The 12,161-nt window shown below is 42.6% G+C and overlaps 1 protein-coding gene and 1 pseudogene across 2 annotated transcripts in view; one reads left to right on the forward strand and one right to left on the reverse strand.

The window, feature by feature from the left end:
• The window catches only part of CCSER1 (coiled-coil serine rich protein 1), a 741,465-nt gene that overhangs the window by 548,094 nt on the left and 181,210 nt on the right, over positions 1-12,161 (forward strand). The gene's annotated exons all lie outside the window — the stretch shown is intronic.
• LOC136656272 (5S ribosomal RNA) lies at positions 10,289-10,408 on the reverse strand (annotated as a pseudogene).

Here is a 12,161-nt window from a genome sequence, read left to right on the forward strand (position 1 = left end):
CAACTCTGTGCCGGCAAAATAACTGGCAAAGACTTAAGAAGTCTCATTGCGGGGCTTGGGGCTTTCCCTGCAGAAAGGGGATGAAAGTCCCCTTCCCTCGCGGAGATCCCCAGTTGCTTCCTGGCGCCCACTGGATACAGCAGTAGCGACTTTGACACTACTGCTCCAACAGGTGCCGGGTAGCTCAGGATTGGGCTGACAAACATCTGTGATGTGAGTCTCGGGTTTCATGAAGAGCCTACTGAGTTGGAAACAGGGCCATCAGGGTGATTAGAGAATAGGGATGGAGAACTCCATAGAACTTGGGCAGGGGTTAGCTGCTAGTCAACACATCTCCAGCCCAGTTACCAAAAACCTCCAGGAAATGATTCCACATAGCATCTTTTTGAATATGCATCTTAAAACCATTTTAAATTATGTTTAGTTTTTGAGATTTAAAACCAGATTCGACTCGTCTCTTCTGAATAATGAAATTTTAATGACTCCGGCTGATTTTTCATGTTTTGCCTAGTGATTTACCAGTGTTAACTTGCAAGTGGCCGTAGGTGTTAACATGCTCCTTAAGGCAAAAGAATGGAAATTGTCAGAATGTTGACATTGTTTCAGTTCAAACCAAGGATCAGTGCTGTGGCTAGTATGGTTTGTCAACAAACACAGAAACAAGAAGAAAGTCTTTTCTTCTGAGTTGTCATGTTGATTTGATTAAACTGGCAGATTGTAAACTTAGGCTGAGGACCAGAGGATGAAACCACCAGTTGTGGGTGACCTTATCTTCCACCCCAAAATTCATAAGGAGTTCCAGCTAGTTTTCTCTAGATTTAACTTCAATTACCGATCTAGCATCATTTGGTCATCTCTCAGAGGACTGCAGAATTTCAATACTTACACAACATGGGTTATAAAAGGGTTAAAAAAACAACAACACCCAAAAACACAATCAAAAGACTGAGCAAAAAGACTCACCTCTTTCCATTACTGTCAACAATTCCATTTGCAGTCTCAGAAATGCAAACAGTTAAACAGTGTAAAGTCTAAATTCCTGGAGAGGTGACAATGTCCATTCCAAATCCGTCCCTAATCTGTACTGAGTAAATTCTAATTGCTGCATTAGGAATGAAATGGCTAAAGATAATGAGTCTTTGTTCCTAGAAAGACATTGCCAGTATATTGTCACAACTCTGTGCGCTCACACACACACAGATTAAAACACAGAGGTAGAGTTGCCACTCGTCTTTGCGAGGGTTGCGTTTGGAGGTCAGAGTGTAAAGCCAAAATTATGTATATTCAGAATTATCTTGAAAATCCCTTACGTGTAAAGTCAAAAAAATACATTCCACCTCTTTAAAAATTATAAGAACAAGGCAGGAACTGAGACAGACTCAGGGAACAGCTGCTTCATTTTCCAATCTGATCTCATGCTTTCTCTCAGGCATGTATTTAGTAAGAGGAATGGCAGGTCAAATTGCCTGCCTGACACAAACCTTTGCTTTGCTCTGATTTTTGCTTGTTTTGTTTGTTGAGCAAGTGTAGCTTAACTCGTGCAAGTCAATTGTTTGAAAGACCAGGGGTGGTAGTAGCTGAAATATTTGCAATAAAGAAAATCAGAGAGAGGGGGAAAAAATGAAAATATCTAGGGTACATCAAACAGAAAAATATAGATTAAGAAATCAGAGCCCAAGAGAGAAATGTTTGGATGACTGGCCAGATCGAGGAAAGTATTGGGGGGGGGGGGAATTGTACAGAGAAAAAGACAGAGTACCACATAAACTTGCGGGACTCATTAGGAAATGCAGAAGTGGGGGAACTGGCCAGTTTGGGGAAACAAAAAGGGAGAGAGGGTGAAGTATGTTGGCAAGGCATTGAGGGCAAATTGGAAAAAGAGAGGTGTAGGGCACTGGCGTTGCTAGGGGGGAGTGGGGGGTGCAGGCTACACTGGGTGACGCGCCCTGGGGGCAGGATGAGCTAACATCGCGGCGTTAGGAGCTACCATGTCGTGCCATACATCGTTGGATGCGGAATGGCCAGCGAAATGCAATGCAAAAATCAGAATTGAAATTGCTCCTTTTGTTCAAAAGTTATGGTCAAAAAACCAGAAGGAAAAATGCATGGAGCCCTATGGAAAGTGAAAGTGAGCCGTATCGCACGTTTACTCGTGAATAGGCTTACTTGCCATAGTCCTTCAGAAAGGGCAGGCTCAGAGGAATCCAACGACACCTGAATGTTCCCGATCCAATGAATGCAGCCCCCCAAAAACACCCAAGAAACTTCCTCCTCCCAGCTGCGAGTCTGAGCCCGAAATGAAACCACATGGCCATGTTTACTCGTGAGTAGGCGAACTTGCCTTAGTCAAGGCAGGCTTAGAGGCTGAGAGGACTCCAAAGACATCAGAATGGTCCTGATCCAATGAATGCAGCCCCCCAAAACATGGAGAAGGAGGTCCGCCCTCCCAGCTGTGAGTCTATGGAGCCCTATGGAAAGTGAAGCAGCCTCATGTTGCATTTACTCGCGAGTAGGCAGATGTGCCTTGGTTGATGGTCAGGCCAGGCAAAGGGGAATGTGAGGACACCAGAATGGTCCTGATCCGATGGAGCTGGAGTGCAACAAATGCTCCAGAAGGCAGCCTCCCCTCTCCACTAAAAGAACAAAAAAAGAGGCTTGAATGGTGAGGGGAAAGTTTTCTATTTTGTACTTGCAAAGCCCGGTGGGTCTTTATCTGGTCTTTATCTGGTCTTTATCTGATATAGAAGAACTTTAAACTGGGTACTGGGAGGGCAGAAAATCTCACTGATTCTTTTTGGGGGGATTGTTATTGCAGGAAGATTACAGAGTTAGCTCCATTGACCACTATGGGACTTACTTCAGAGTAGACATGCATGGGCTTGGGCTCACAGGCTGCAGTCCTACCCACACTTTCCTGAGAGTGTCCCATTGACCACTATGGGACTTGCTTCAGAGTAGATTCACTTGGTGGAACAGGACTGGCTCCCCCTTATTTAATTATTTTATTTTAATTTAATTATTTATAATTATTTATTTTAATTTGCTTGATGATGTCACTTCTGGCCATGACATCACGTCCAATGGGTCCTGAACAGATTGTCATTCTAAAAAGTGGGTCCCAGTGCTAAAAGTTTGAGAACTGCTACATTAAGATGTTAGTAAGTTGACACGGTGGGGTGTGTGTGTGTGTGACTCTACAAGTTTTCAAAATCACGAAAATCAGAATTTGGAGGAATAAGACCATCATGTTATATATCAATCAATGCGTAATTTCATGCAGAATGCAATGAAACAAACCACATTGAAATATCTGTGTTATAACAAAAGGTACAGCCAAAAAAACGGTGGGGGCGGGGCGATGGTACATCACCACCCCCACCTGGGGCGTTGCCCCGCCCACTACATGGGGTGACATGCAGGCCTCCCACACCGGGTGATGCAAATCCTAGTGACGCCACTGGTGTAGGGGAATTGGAAGAAAATAGACCCAAAAATAATGGTGGGGGCTGAAATAGAGAGAGAGATGGAAGACACTTGGAAAAAAAATTTGCTTTGTTCAATACTTGCTACTATTGCAAGCAAATCTTCAGGATATGCATTCAGAGGCTATGACAAGGGTGTCAAACATAAGGCCTGTGGGCCAGATGTGACCCTAAAAAGCAATTTATCCAACCCTCGTTATAATTGGATTCTCCCAGCATGATAATTGGGCTCTCTCATATCTTGAAAATAGGAATAAATTTTGTGCGCTTTCACTTCTGTCATTTGCAGCTAATGAGTTTCTGTGTAAGGACAAGTTCCTATTTCTGGACATCCTCTGCTTAATGATGTCACTTCCGGCCCTCAGCAGGCACCGTGAATGCTAACTTTGGTGTCAGTCTGAAACAAATTTGACACCCCTGGGCTGTGAGGATGCTGTGACATACGCCCCACATCTGTTTTCAGCAGCCTATATTCTACTTGAGATTTTCTTGCTTGGGCTCTTCATAAACATCTTGAGTAAAGGGGCTGAGCAACACAGAAGCTTCTTTAGGACCTGAGGGACTGTAGTTTCAAGTGTGTTCTGCTTTTTAACGTGCCCTATAAGTTTGGCTCAAGAAAAATCCTTTAGGTCTTTTTGATCAGGATATACGCTATTATTTATTGCTAGTGAATAGTGTACAGGAATTAGGAAACCGCAAACATTTTGTTCACATTTTTCTCACTAATATTATGTTTAAAGCTTTGTGGTTTTTTTTTTATTATTATTATAGCTCCGCATTTATGCTACCATCTGGCTCTGCTCCTTACGTATAATAGGGAATTAACATATATCATTACAGCTTTTTGAGCAGCTAGTTATAGGCAAAAGCTTAAGCATGAAATAAGCTAATCTCTAAAGGTCTAATTTTTTTTTAAGAAGATTTTAGTCCTTCTGCCAAAATGCCTTTTTAAAAAGAGACCTGGTATTCTGCTTTTCAGATAATAATTTGTGAAACCTGTTTCCTCATTAATTTTTACAATGAACCAAATTCCACACAACAACAATTAAGGAGATTTTGGCATGCAGGATTTTTCCTTTGAGTGTCTCGCCATGCTGAGCAGCTGTTGATTTTATTTCATTAAATAAAATATTTTCAAGTTTAACGATGATAGAACTTCTTTGTTTTCCATCAAAAAAGTTATACTGTTTGAATACTGTTTGTTTTTTGCCTATGCAAATATATCAGATATTTCTCATCTATATTAAAAACATATATTGGCCACAATCCAATGCAGAATTAAATGTGCATAAATCCACTGACATGAACGTGTTTATGTGCACCTTACTGTATTCTGCACTGTAGTCCATAAAGTTCCAATCCTTACAAGGAAATAGACCTTGTCAAAATATATATATACTTTTTTTGGGGGGAGGGGGGGCCCTTGAGGTGTCTGACCAAGCTTTCAGAAGCTTCTAAACACAAGCAGCCAATTCAAAGGCTTTGTTATAGGTGACTTCGCTCACTGCCCCCCCTTCCCGGAACAGAGGCTCTCAGTGTATATCTTTGTGCCCTTGGGCACAAAGCAACACTCACAGGAGCACCACAGTGTCTCCATTGGCTCTCCGAGATGCTGCCATCTTGGACCGCACAAGATTTGGGCACTGCAGTCTTGCAAGGTGGCAAGATTTGGGCACTGTGGATCTCGCAAGGTCTTACTAGATTTTGGTGCAACCATCTTGGATTGTGTGAGATTTTGTGTAACCAATGATGGTGGCTGAGCCAGGAAAAAGGGCTGCAGGGGCGCTGTGACCTCAATAGGTTTAGGAACCATTGCTCTAAACTATATTTCTAGAATCTCTTTAGGTTACAGTGGAAAAAAAGAGACAACAAAGACTTCCACCCAGATATCTTGGTCTTCAGGGCTTATGGCTTAATCTACCACCCCATTCTGTTGCACATGTAAATGCAGCATCAGAGACAGTGCATAAACAGGAAGCCAACCCCTGACAGCTCTTTTGCCTTGCTGAAGTCCCTCCTTGAAGTCCCTCTTCACCTCAGAATCCCAAACAAGGAGAGGAGGCCTGTCACTCCACACGGTGGAGAAAATATATCAACCCAGCTAAAGTTGTACCAGTGCTATACTTTTTAAAAAATCTTTTCTGATGCGGTTTGTGACTTCTTTGTAATTATGCACCTTGCGACAATTCCTTGGCAGATTTGACAATCCTTAACAATGCACCCATCTTCATTAATATTATTTTGAAAAATCATCATCAGTGCAAAGCTGAGTCTTACCAGTACCAAGACAAGCAGTAATGATATCCTGACATGACTTCAAATGGAAAACAAGTTGCACCTGTCAGGCTGTTGAAGCCTGCTCTTTGGTTGAGGCCTTATACGCACCCTTTACCCCACCCTCATTCTTCCATCTTCACACTACTCTACCTCCATGACCTGTCAGTTTTTAAAAATGGTCTCATTTACTGAGAAATACAGGGCACTGGTACTGAAATGCCAGTGGCATAGTACAAAATTCCTTAGATATTTGAGATCTGTTCCTCAATTTTTACCCTATTGAGCTCAGGTAACCACATACCGTAGGAGGTTTCTAACCCAATACCCAGCACTGGAGAGCAGGTATACGCACTTGAGTCCTGCAACTCAGTTTTAAGTTGGACTTGTTGTCCAACTTAAAAGTTCATCAAAGAAGTTCATCAAAGATGAGCTCAACTTAGGACTCAAGGCTGGGCACTGATTACTTCACTTGGAACTCAAAGGAGAGAGAATTCAGCTCAGTGGTAGAACACCTGCTTTGCACACAGAAGGTCCCAGGTCCACGGCTTAGCAACTCCAGGTAGGAAACCTGGTAGTACTACTGCCAGCCAGAGTCAACAAGACTGAGCCAAATGAACTACTGATTGAACTACTGATCTGACTCAATAGAAGGGCATTTTCCATATTAATTTTCAGCAGCAGCAGCCTCAGAAAACATATACTATCCATTATCCTTACAACTATGCTCAGTGCAAGGATGGTTAATGGAACTCTTTCCATGGCAACCTGATCAAAAATGTATTTCCAAATAACTATATTCACCCCTGGCAGCTGGGGGATAAGAATAGGCCCTCAGTTTGGCTGTACTTGTGGTAAGAGGCGACTAAACAGCCACCAGGTAGATGGGACTCCTCAGCCTGGGAAGGCAGCTCATCTGAGAGAAGGAAAACTCTGATCCCAAACCTCCACTGCCTTGTGGCTACATCCAGTTATGGAAAAGGCTTCAGGAGTCAACCTCGAGGCAAAATACAGAGCTGGAGTCCCTGAGGCAGTTCATGGCTGAACATAGTCATGTTCTGGCAACTCCTGCAACGCCACTGGAACCAACCGTATTGGCTTCTGCCTTTCCATTGGACCATTTCAGCGACGTGGAGAGGAGGGATTTGCTGCATGGGAAACAGTCTATCCTCCATATCTACTTTACTTTGTGCTCTGAAGAGGACATTCTGTTCCAGAACCACCATTCAGAGCGCGGTACCATAGTCTTCCAAGACTGAAGGATGCCAATGCAATTCAAACCCTATCTGCAAGAATCAATACATGCTCTTTGCCCTCCTGGGAGACAGTTTGTTTGGTGATCCTGCAAAAGAAGGAGAAAAAAAACACCCTTGACTCACTGAATTTTCATCATCATTTGGTAATCATTTCTTTTTAACATTTGTAAAATTGATGAAATAGCAAGCCAGTTTTAGAATAATATCATTAGACTTCACCTAATGAAAATCAATAGCCTTGATATGTTTTCTTGGCATTATCTTGGAATACATTGTACTTTGATCTTTTATGAAAAAGCTGCATGTTTTCAAAAGAGGTATTTATTTTCTCAGCTTGAAAACCTGTTACATATGTTTTATCCATGCAATCTGATTGCACTTAATATGCTTTTGGCTTACAATTCAAGGATGCGCAGATTAAGATCTGTTTTACTTTTAACCTGGAATACAGTGCTCATTTTCCAGAGTGGGGTTTATTATTCCTTCCCTTAACTCAGCGGTTTTCAGCCTTTTTCATCTCACAGCACACTGACAAGACATTAAAATTGTCAAGGCGCACCATCAGTTTTTGGACAATTGACAAGGCACATCATGCTGCTGGTGAGGGGCTCACACCCCCCATTTGCCCTACTAACAAATGACCCCCCCCAAAAAAATTCCTGCAGCACAGCTGCAGACCATTTGTGTGCTATGGCACACTGGTTGTACTACAGCACACTGGTTGAAAAAGGCTGCTTAGCTACTGTTTCAACAAGGTTATAATAGATACATGATTTGCCTAAATTGGGGGGAGTCAAGGTTTAGAACCTGTGGATCTCATTAAGGACTCCACCCTAGTCTTCCATAATTGGAATACTGCTCTAGTATTCTAGAATTGTTGCTCATTCTGAGACCATTGCCACTTTTCTCTGTAGTTTTTCTCTTTGTCAAACTCTTCTACAGCTTTGTGGGTTTAATTTTGGTTAACTGTCTTGTGTCTGGTTGTCATTGTCATTGTCATTACACAAAGACAAAATCAAAATCATAAATAAATAAAACACGTCTGGCCATTCATTCAGTTCTATCCATGTGTTCTCAGAAGGAAGTTCCATTTGCAGTCTATGGGCCCAATCCTATTGAGCCCTGCACTTGCAGTTCATTTGTACTGTTGGCAAAGAATGTTGCTAGGACCTCAGCACCAGAACATGTGTTGAGGCTTTTGGAGGTGCAGAGAAGAGGGGAGGGGGTAGACCGGGACCAAGAGAGGGGCAGAGATGGTAGCAGACTCTGCCATCAAATCCTATGCCCCCTCCCCAGCTGAAAAACCCAATACGGGTCTCCTGAGCCCACTTCATCAGGCACAGATTCAAATAACCCCATAGGGCCTCTGTAGCTCAATACAGGGTTGGGAACATTTGTTGCCTTACACTGACAATACCTCCGGAAGTTTCCCTGGCCCCATAGGATACCATGGCAGCCATTTCATCACCACTGTAACCTGGGTGCTAGGGAATCATAGGATTGGGTTGCCCATTATCACCCAATACAGAATGTTCACACAAATAGTGACCACTTTATGACTTCATCAGTTCAGCCACCAACTCAGTGGTTTGGAATCCACCGGATAATCTGCAAATATTGCAGAGCTCATGTTATGTATGCAAATCAAAATCCTGTATAACTGATTGGCCCAGACTTCTGACTGGCCAATTGGGTGATGGATCAAAATCCTGCCATCCGACTGGCCCTCTAGTTAATGTTTCTATTGCACCAATCATGGGGAGTCTGGGCGGAGCTTAAGGGTATAAAAGCCGGAGGTGTTTGCCTTGTGTCAGTTTCATTGCCAGGTTCTGTTCTGAAGATGGAATAAACATATTGAGCTGTTATCTCTATGCGTTCATTTATTTCCATGGACCCACGATATAACAGTTCAGTTGGCCCTTATACATTTTTAAGCACATGTAGAAAAATGTTAGAGGTCTAGCAGTCCTCGTCATAGTGTTTTGAGATAGACCTGATATGACTGTGCCGACTCTTTTCATTCCAAGTGTGTCATTGAGACACCACCTTCCAAAGGTGAAGTGAAAGTGAAATTCTTAATGAATTTTTAATTTTGAAATCAGTTCTCTTGTCCTAAAGAGTCCCTTTGGATTTCACAAGCAATAACTTGGCAAGGTTTGTTATTTGTAAAAATTATCCAGGGGAACACATTACAGAGTCTCCTGAGCACAAAACGCTAATATCTAATTTTAAAACACGTTTTTGTAAAATGTTAATTAGGCCATTTACAAAAATACACTATTAAATTTCCATTAAGGAATTGGGGGAGGGCTCAACTCTGAATGCTCTCAGCTCTCCATGTTGGCCGATATGTTGTTCATGAGAAAGTGACTTGTAAGGAGACCCGCTTCTTTTTCCTCACTGGTAGAGATCCATGTTTCCTTCTCATAGGTAAAAAGGGAGAAATTATTATTGCTCCTGGTTTCAAAGAAGGCTTATTAGTTTATAAATTCAGTTTCATGTACATAATTTAAAGTGCAAATTCAGTTTGCCTTTACCTTCTGCTGTAGATGTTTCTGTCACATCTATTTTGTGAGGTATGCGATAAATTCAGGGCTGACTCAAATGTTACACTCTCCACATGAAAGCCACTGAGTGAAATTAGAGCAGAAATGAAGAACTGTGATACCTCAACCTGAAATGGGAGGATGTGGGAAGTGAATGACCCACTCCACAATCCAATTGGGCCTAACAACTAGCTACTTCTCCAACTTTGGGCAAACTTCACTGCTAGAGAAGAAGCAAAGTGGAGCATAGCACAGGAAGAGAAATAGCATCATCAAGTCATCAGAATGTTCCTCCTGGTCAGGAGGTCTTTTTCATGTCCTGCGTCCTTTGTTCCACAGTGGCCAACTGGATGCCTCTGGGAAATAAAGAAATGGGACATTTAGGCAGCTAGCTCTCTTCCAGTCTTGCTCCCCAGAAACTGGTCATCAGGGGCATATTGTCTCTGAACATGAAAGCTGCATATAGCTATCATGACTGGCAGCCGTTGATCAACTTGTTCTCCATGACTTTTAAAACAATCCAGGTTAGTGGCTGTCACCATATGCTGTGGCATCAAATTCAATTCATTAACGATGCAGTATATGTAGTGGCGTCTCTAGGGTTTGCATCACTCAGTACAGGAGGCCAGCGTGTTACCCCATGATGGGCCTCCTCCGGTGCAATGGGCAGGGCAGAGCCCTGGGAGGTGGGCGTGGTTGGCAACCTTCAGTCTCGAAAGACTATGGTATAAGCCTACAGCACCCGGTATTCCCTGGCGGTCTCCCATCCAAGTACTAACCAGGCCTGACCCTGCTTAGCTTCCAAGATCAGATGAGATTGGGCATGTGCAGGATAACAGTTGCTGTTGGGCGTGGTGATGCACCATTGACCGGCTCCACTGTTTATTATTATTATTATTATTATTATTATTATTATTATTATTATTATTAGTATTAGTATTAGTATTAGTATTAGTATTAGTATTAGTATTAGTATTTACATACTGCTTTTCAACAAAAAGTTCATAAAGCAGTTTACAGAGAAAATCACATTATTTGGCTTTAACTTTTGATAGAATAGAGATATTTCAATGCAGTTTGTTTCATAGGATTCTGTATGAAATTACACACCAAATGTATAAATTTTGACCTGTAGTGGTGTCACCCCCACATGTGCCATGTGCATCCCACATCCTCACTGAGTGTATGACATTGTGCTTCCTTTTCTTCCATTCCAAATCACCTGCCAATCAATTTCATGGATTACCCATTTTGATTACCCTGATGCTTTTGTAATTTTTGTTATGCTTTTGTAATTTTTGTTATGCTTTGCTGCAAGGCAATGCTTCCCTCTCCCAGTCAGATAGCTAGGACAGTGCAAAACGATGAGTATTGCATGTTAAGTAAACATGAGTATAAACAGCCCCTCCCACTAGCTTTCACAGCCATTCATGCAGCAACAGCAACACAACTCTCCCTGTGCTGTGGCTTGACTTGAAGCACCATTTAAGGGCTCTTCCTTCTTCTGTACCTCTCTGTTGCTTCCAGTATTTAAACTAGCTGGACAGACATGGAGGGTAGAGCCTCTATTTGCCTGAAGATAACATCCAAAGGTCGCCATTTCGAGGCCACCGGCACCGTACGACCTTGAAGCAGCTGACAAGCTGAGCTGAGTTATTCCATCTGCTCTGAGCGTGGGAGGATGGAGGCCAGAATGTGAAACCAGATCAAGAAAGTAACACCTGAATGTTGTGGTTCTTGTAAGATAGAACATTCTTTCAAATTGTAAAAATCCCTACGGGGATTTAATAAGCCTGCCTATGTAAACCGCCTTGAATAAAGTCTTGAATAAAGACCAAGAAAGGCGGTATATAAATACCTGTATGATGATGATGATGATGATGATGTAACAAAACTGGTGATATAGTAGCTTAGGTCAGTGTTTCTCAACCAGTGGTATGGGTACCACCAGTGGTACTTGAGGTGTGTCTTGTGAAACCCCTGGATACCTGCCACCCAGCAGTGAGACCAGCAACATGATGCAACAACAGTGGTAGCAGGCTTTGATCGGTGGGCAGAGCCCAAAGCATGCTTTTCACCGCCTTCTTGTCCACCTTGAGCCTCTTACTGGTGGTTGACATGTCACATCTGACCTTCCAATCTGGAAGGAACTGGCGATGACACCACCATTACTTCTGGTGGTACTTTCAGTAGGTGGACCATGCAAAGTGATACAGTAGGGAACAAAAGCACTGGCTTAGGCTGCAGTCCGGTACACTCTTATGTGGGAGTTAGTCCTTCTTAGACATGCAATGGCAGGTGCTGAAAAACAACTTTGGAAGAAATGCGAGCCCATATGCTGAATTCTTCAGTGCTATTGTTTTGTGTCACCAGCAGTAGCAGAAAGTACATTGAGTGCTGAACACTGAGGCGTTCTTGCATTTAAATTTCTAGTTCTCTTCCTTCTATCATCATGGGAGCAACCTAATACTCCTGGTCAAATGAAACAATCTGCCATAACTTCCTGGTGAAGCCACCCTGCTTTTGACACCACACAGGGAAGAAAGGATTTGACCAACTTACTTATTAGTTATGCTGGACAAGTGCATTACAACTGCAAAAAG

Source organism: Tiliqua scincoides, chromosome 6, assembly GCF_035046505.1.
Source record: "Tiliqua scincoides isolate rTilSci1 chromosome 6, rTilSci1.hap2, whole genome shotgun sequence".
In the NCBI taxonomy this organism is placed as follows: Eukaryota; Metazoa; Chordata; class Lepidosauria; order Squamata; family Scincidae; genus Tiliqua; species Tiliqua scincoides.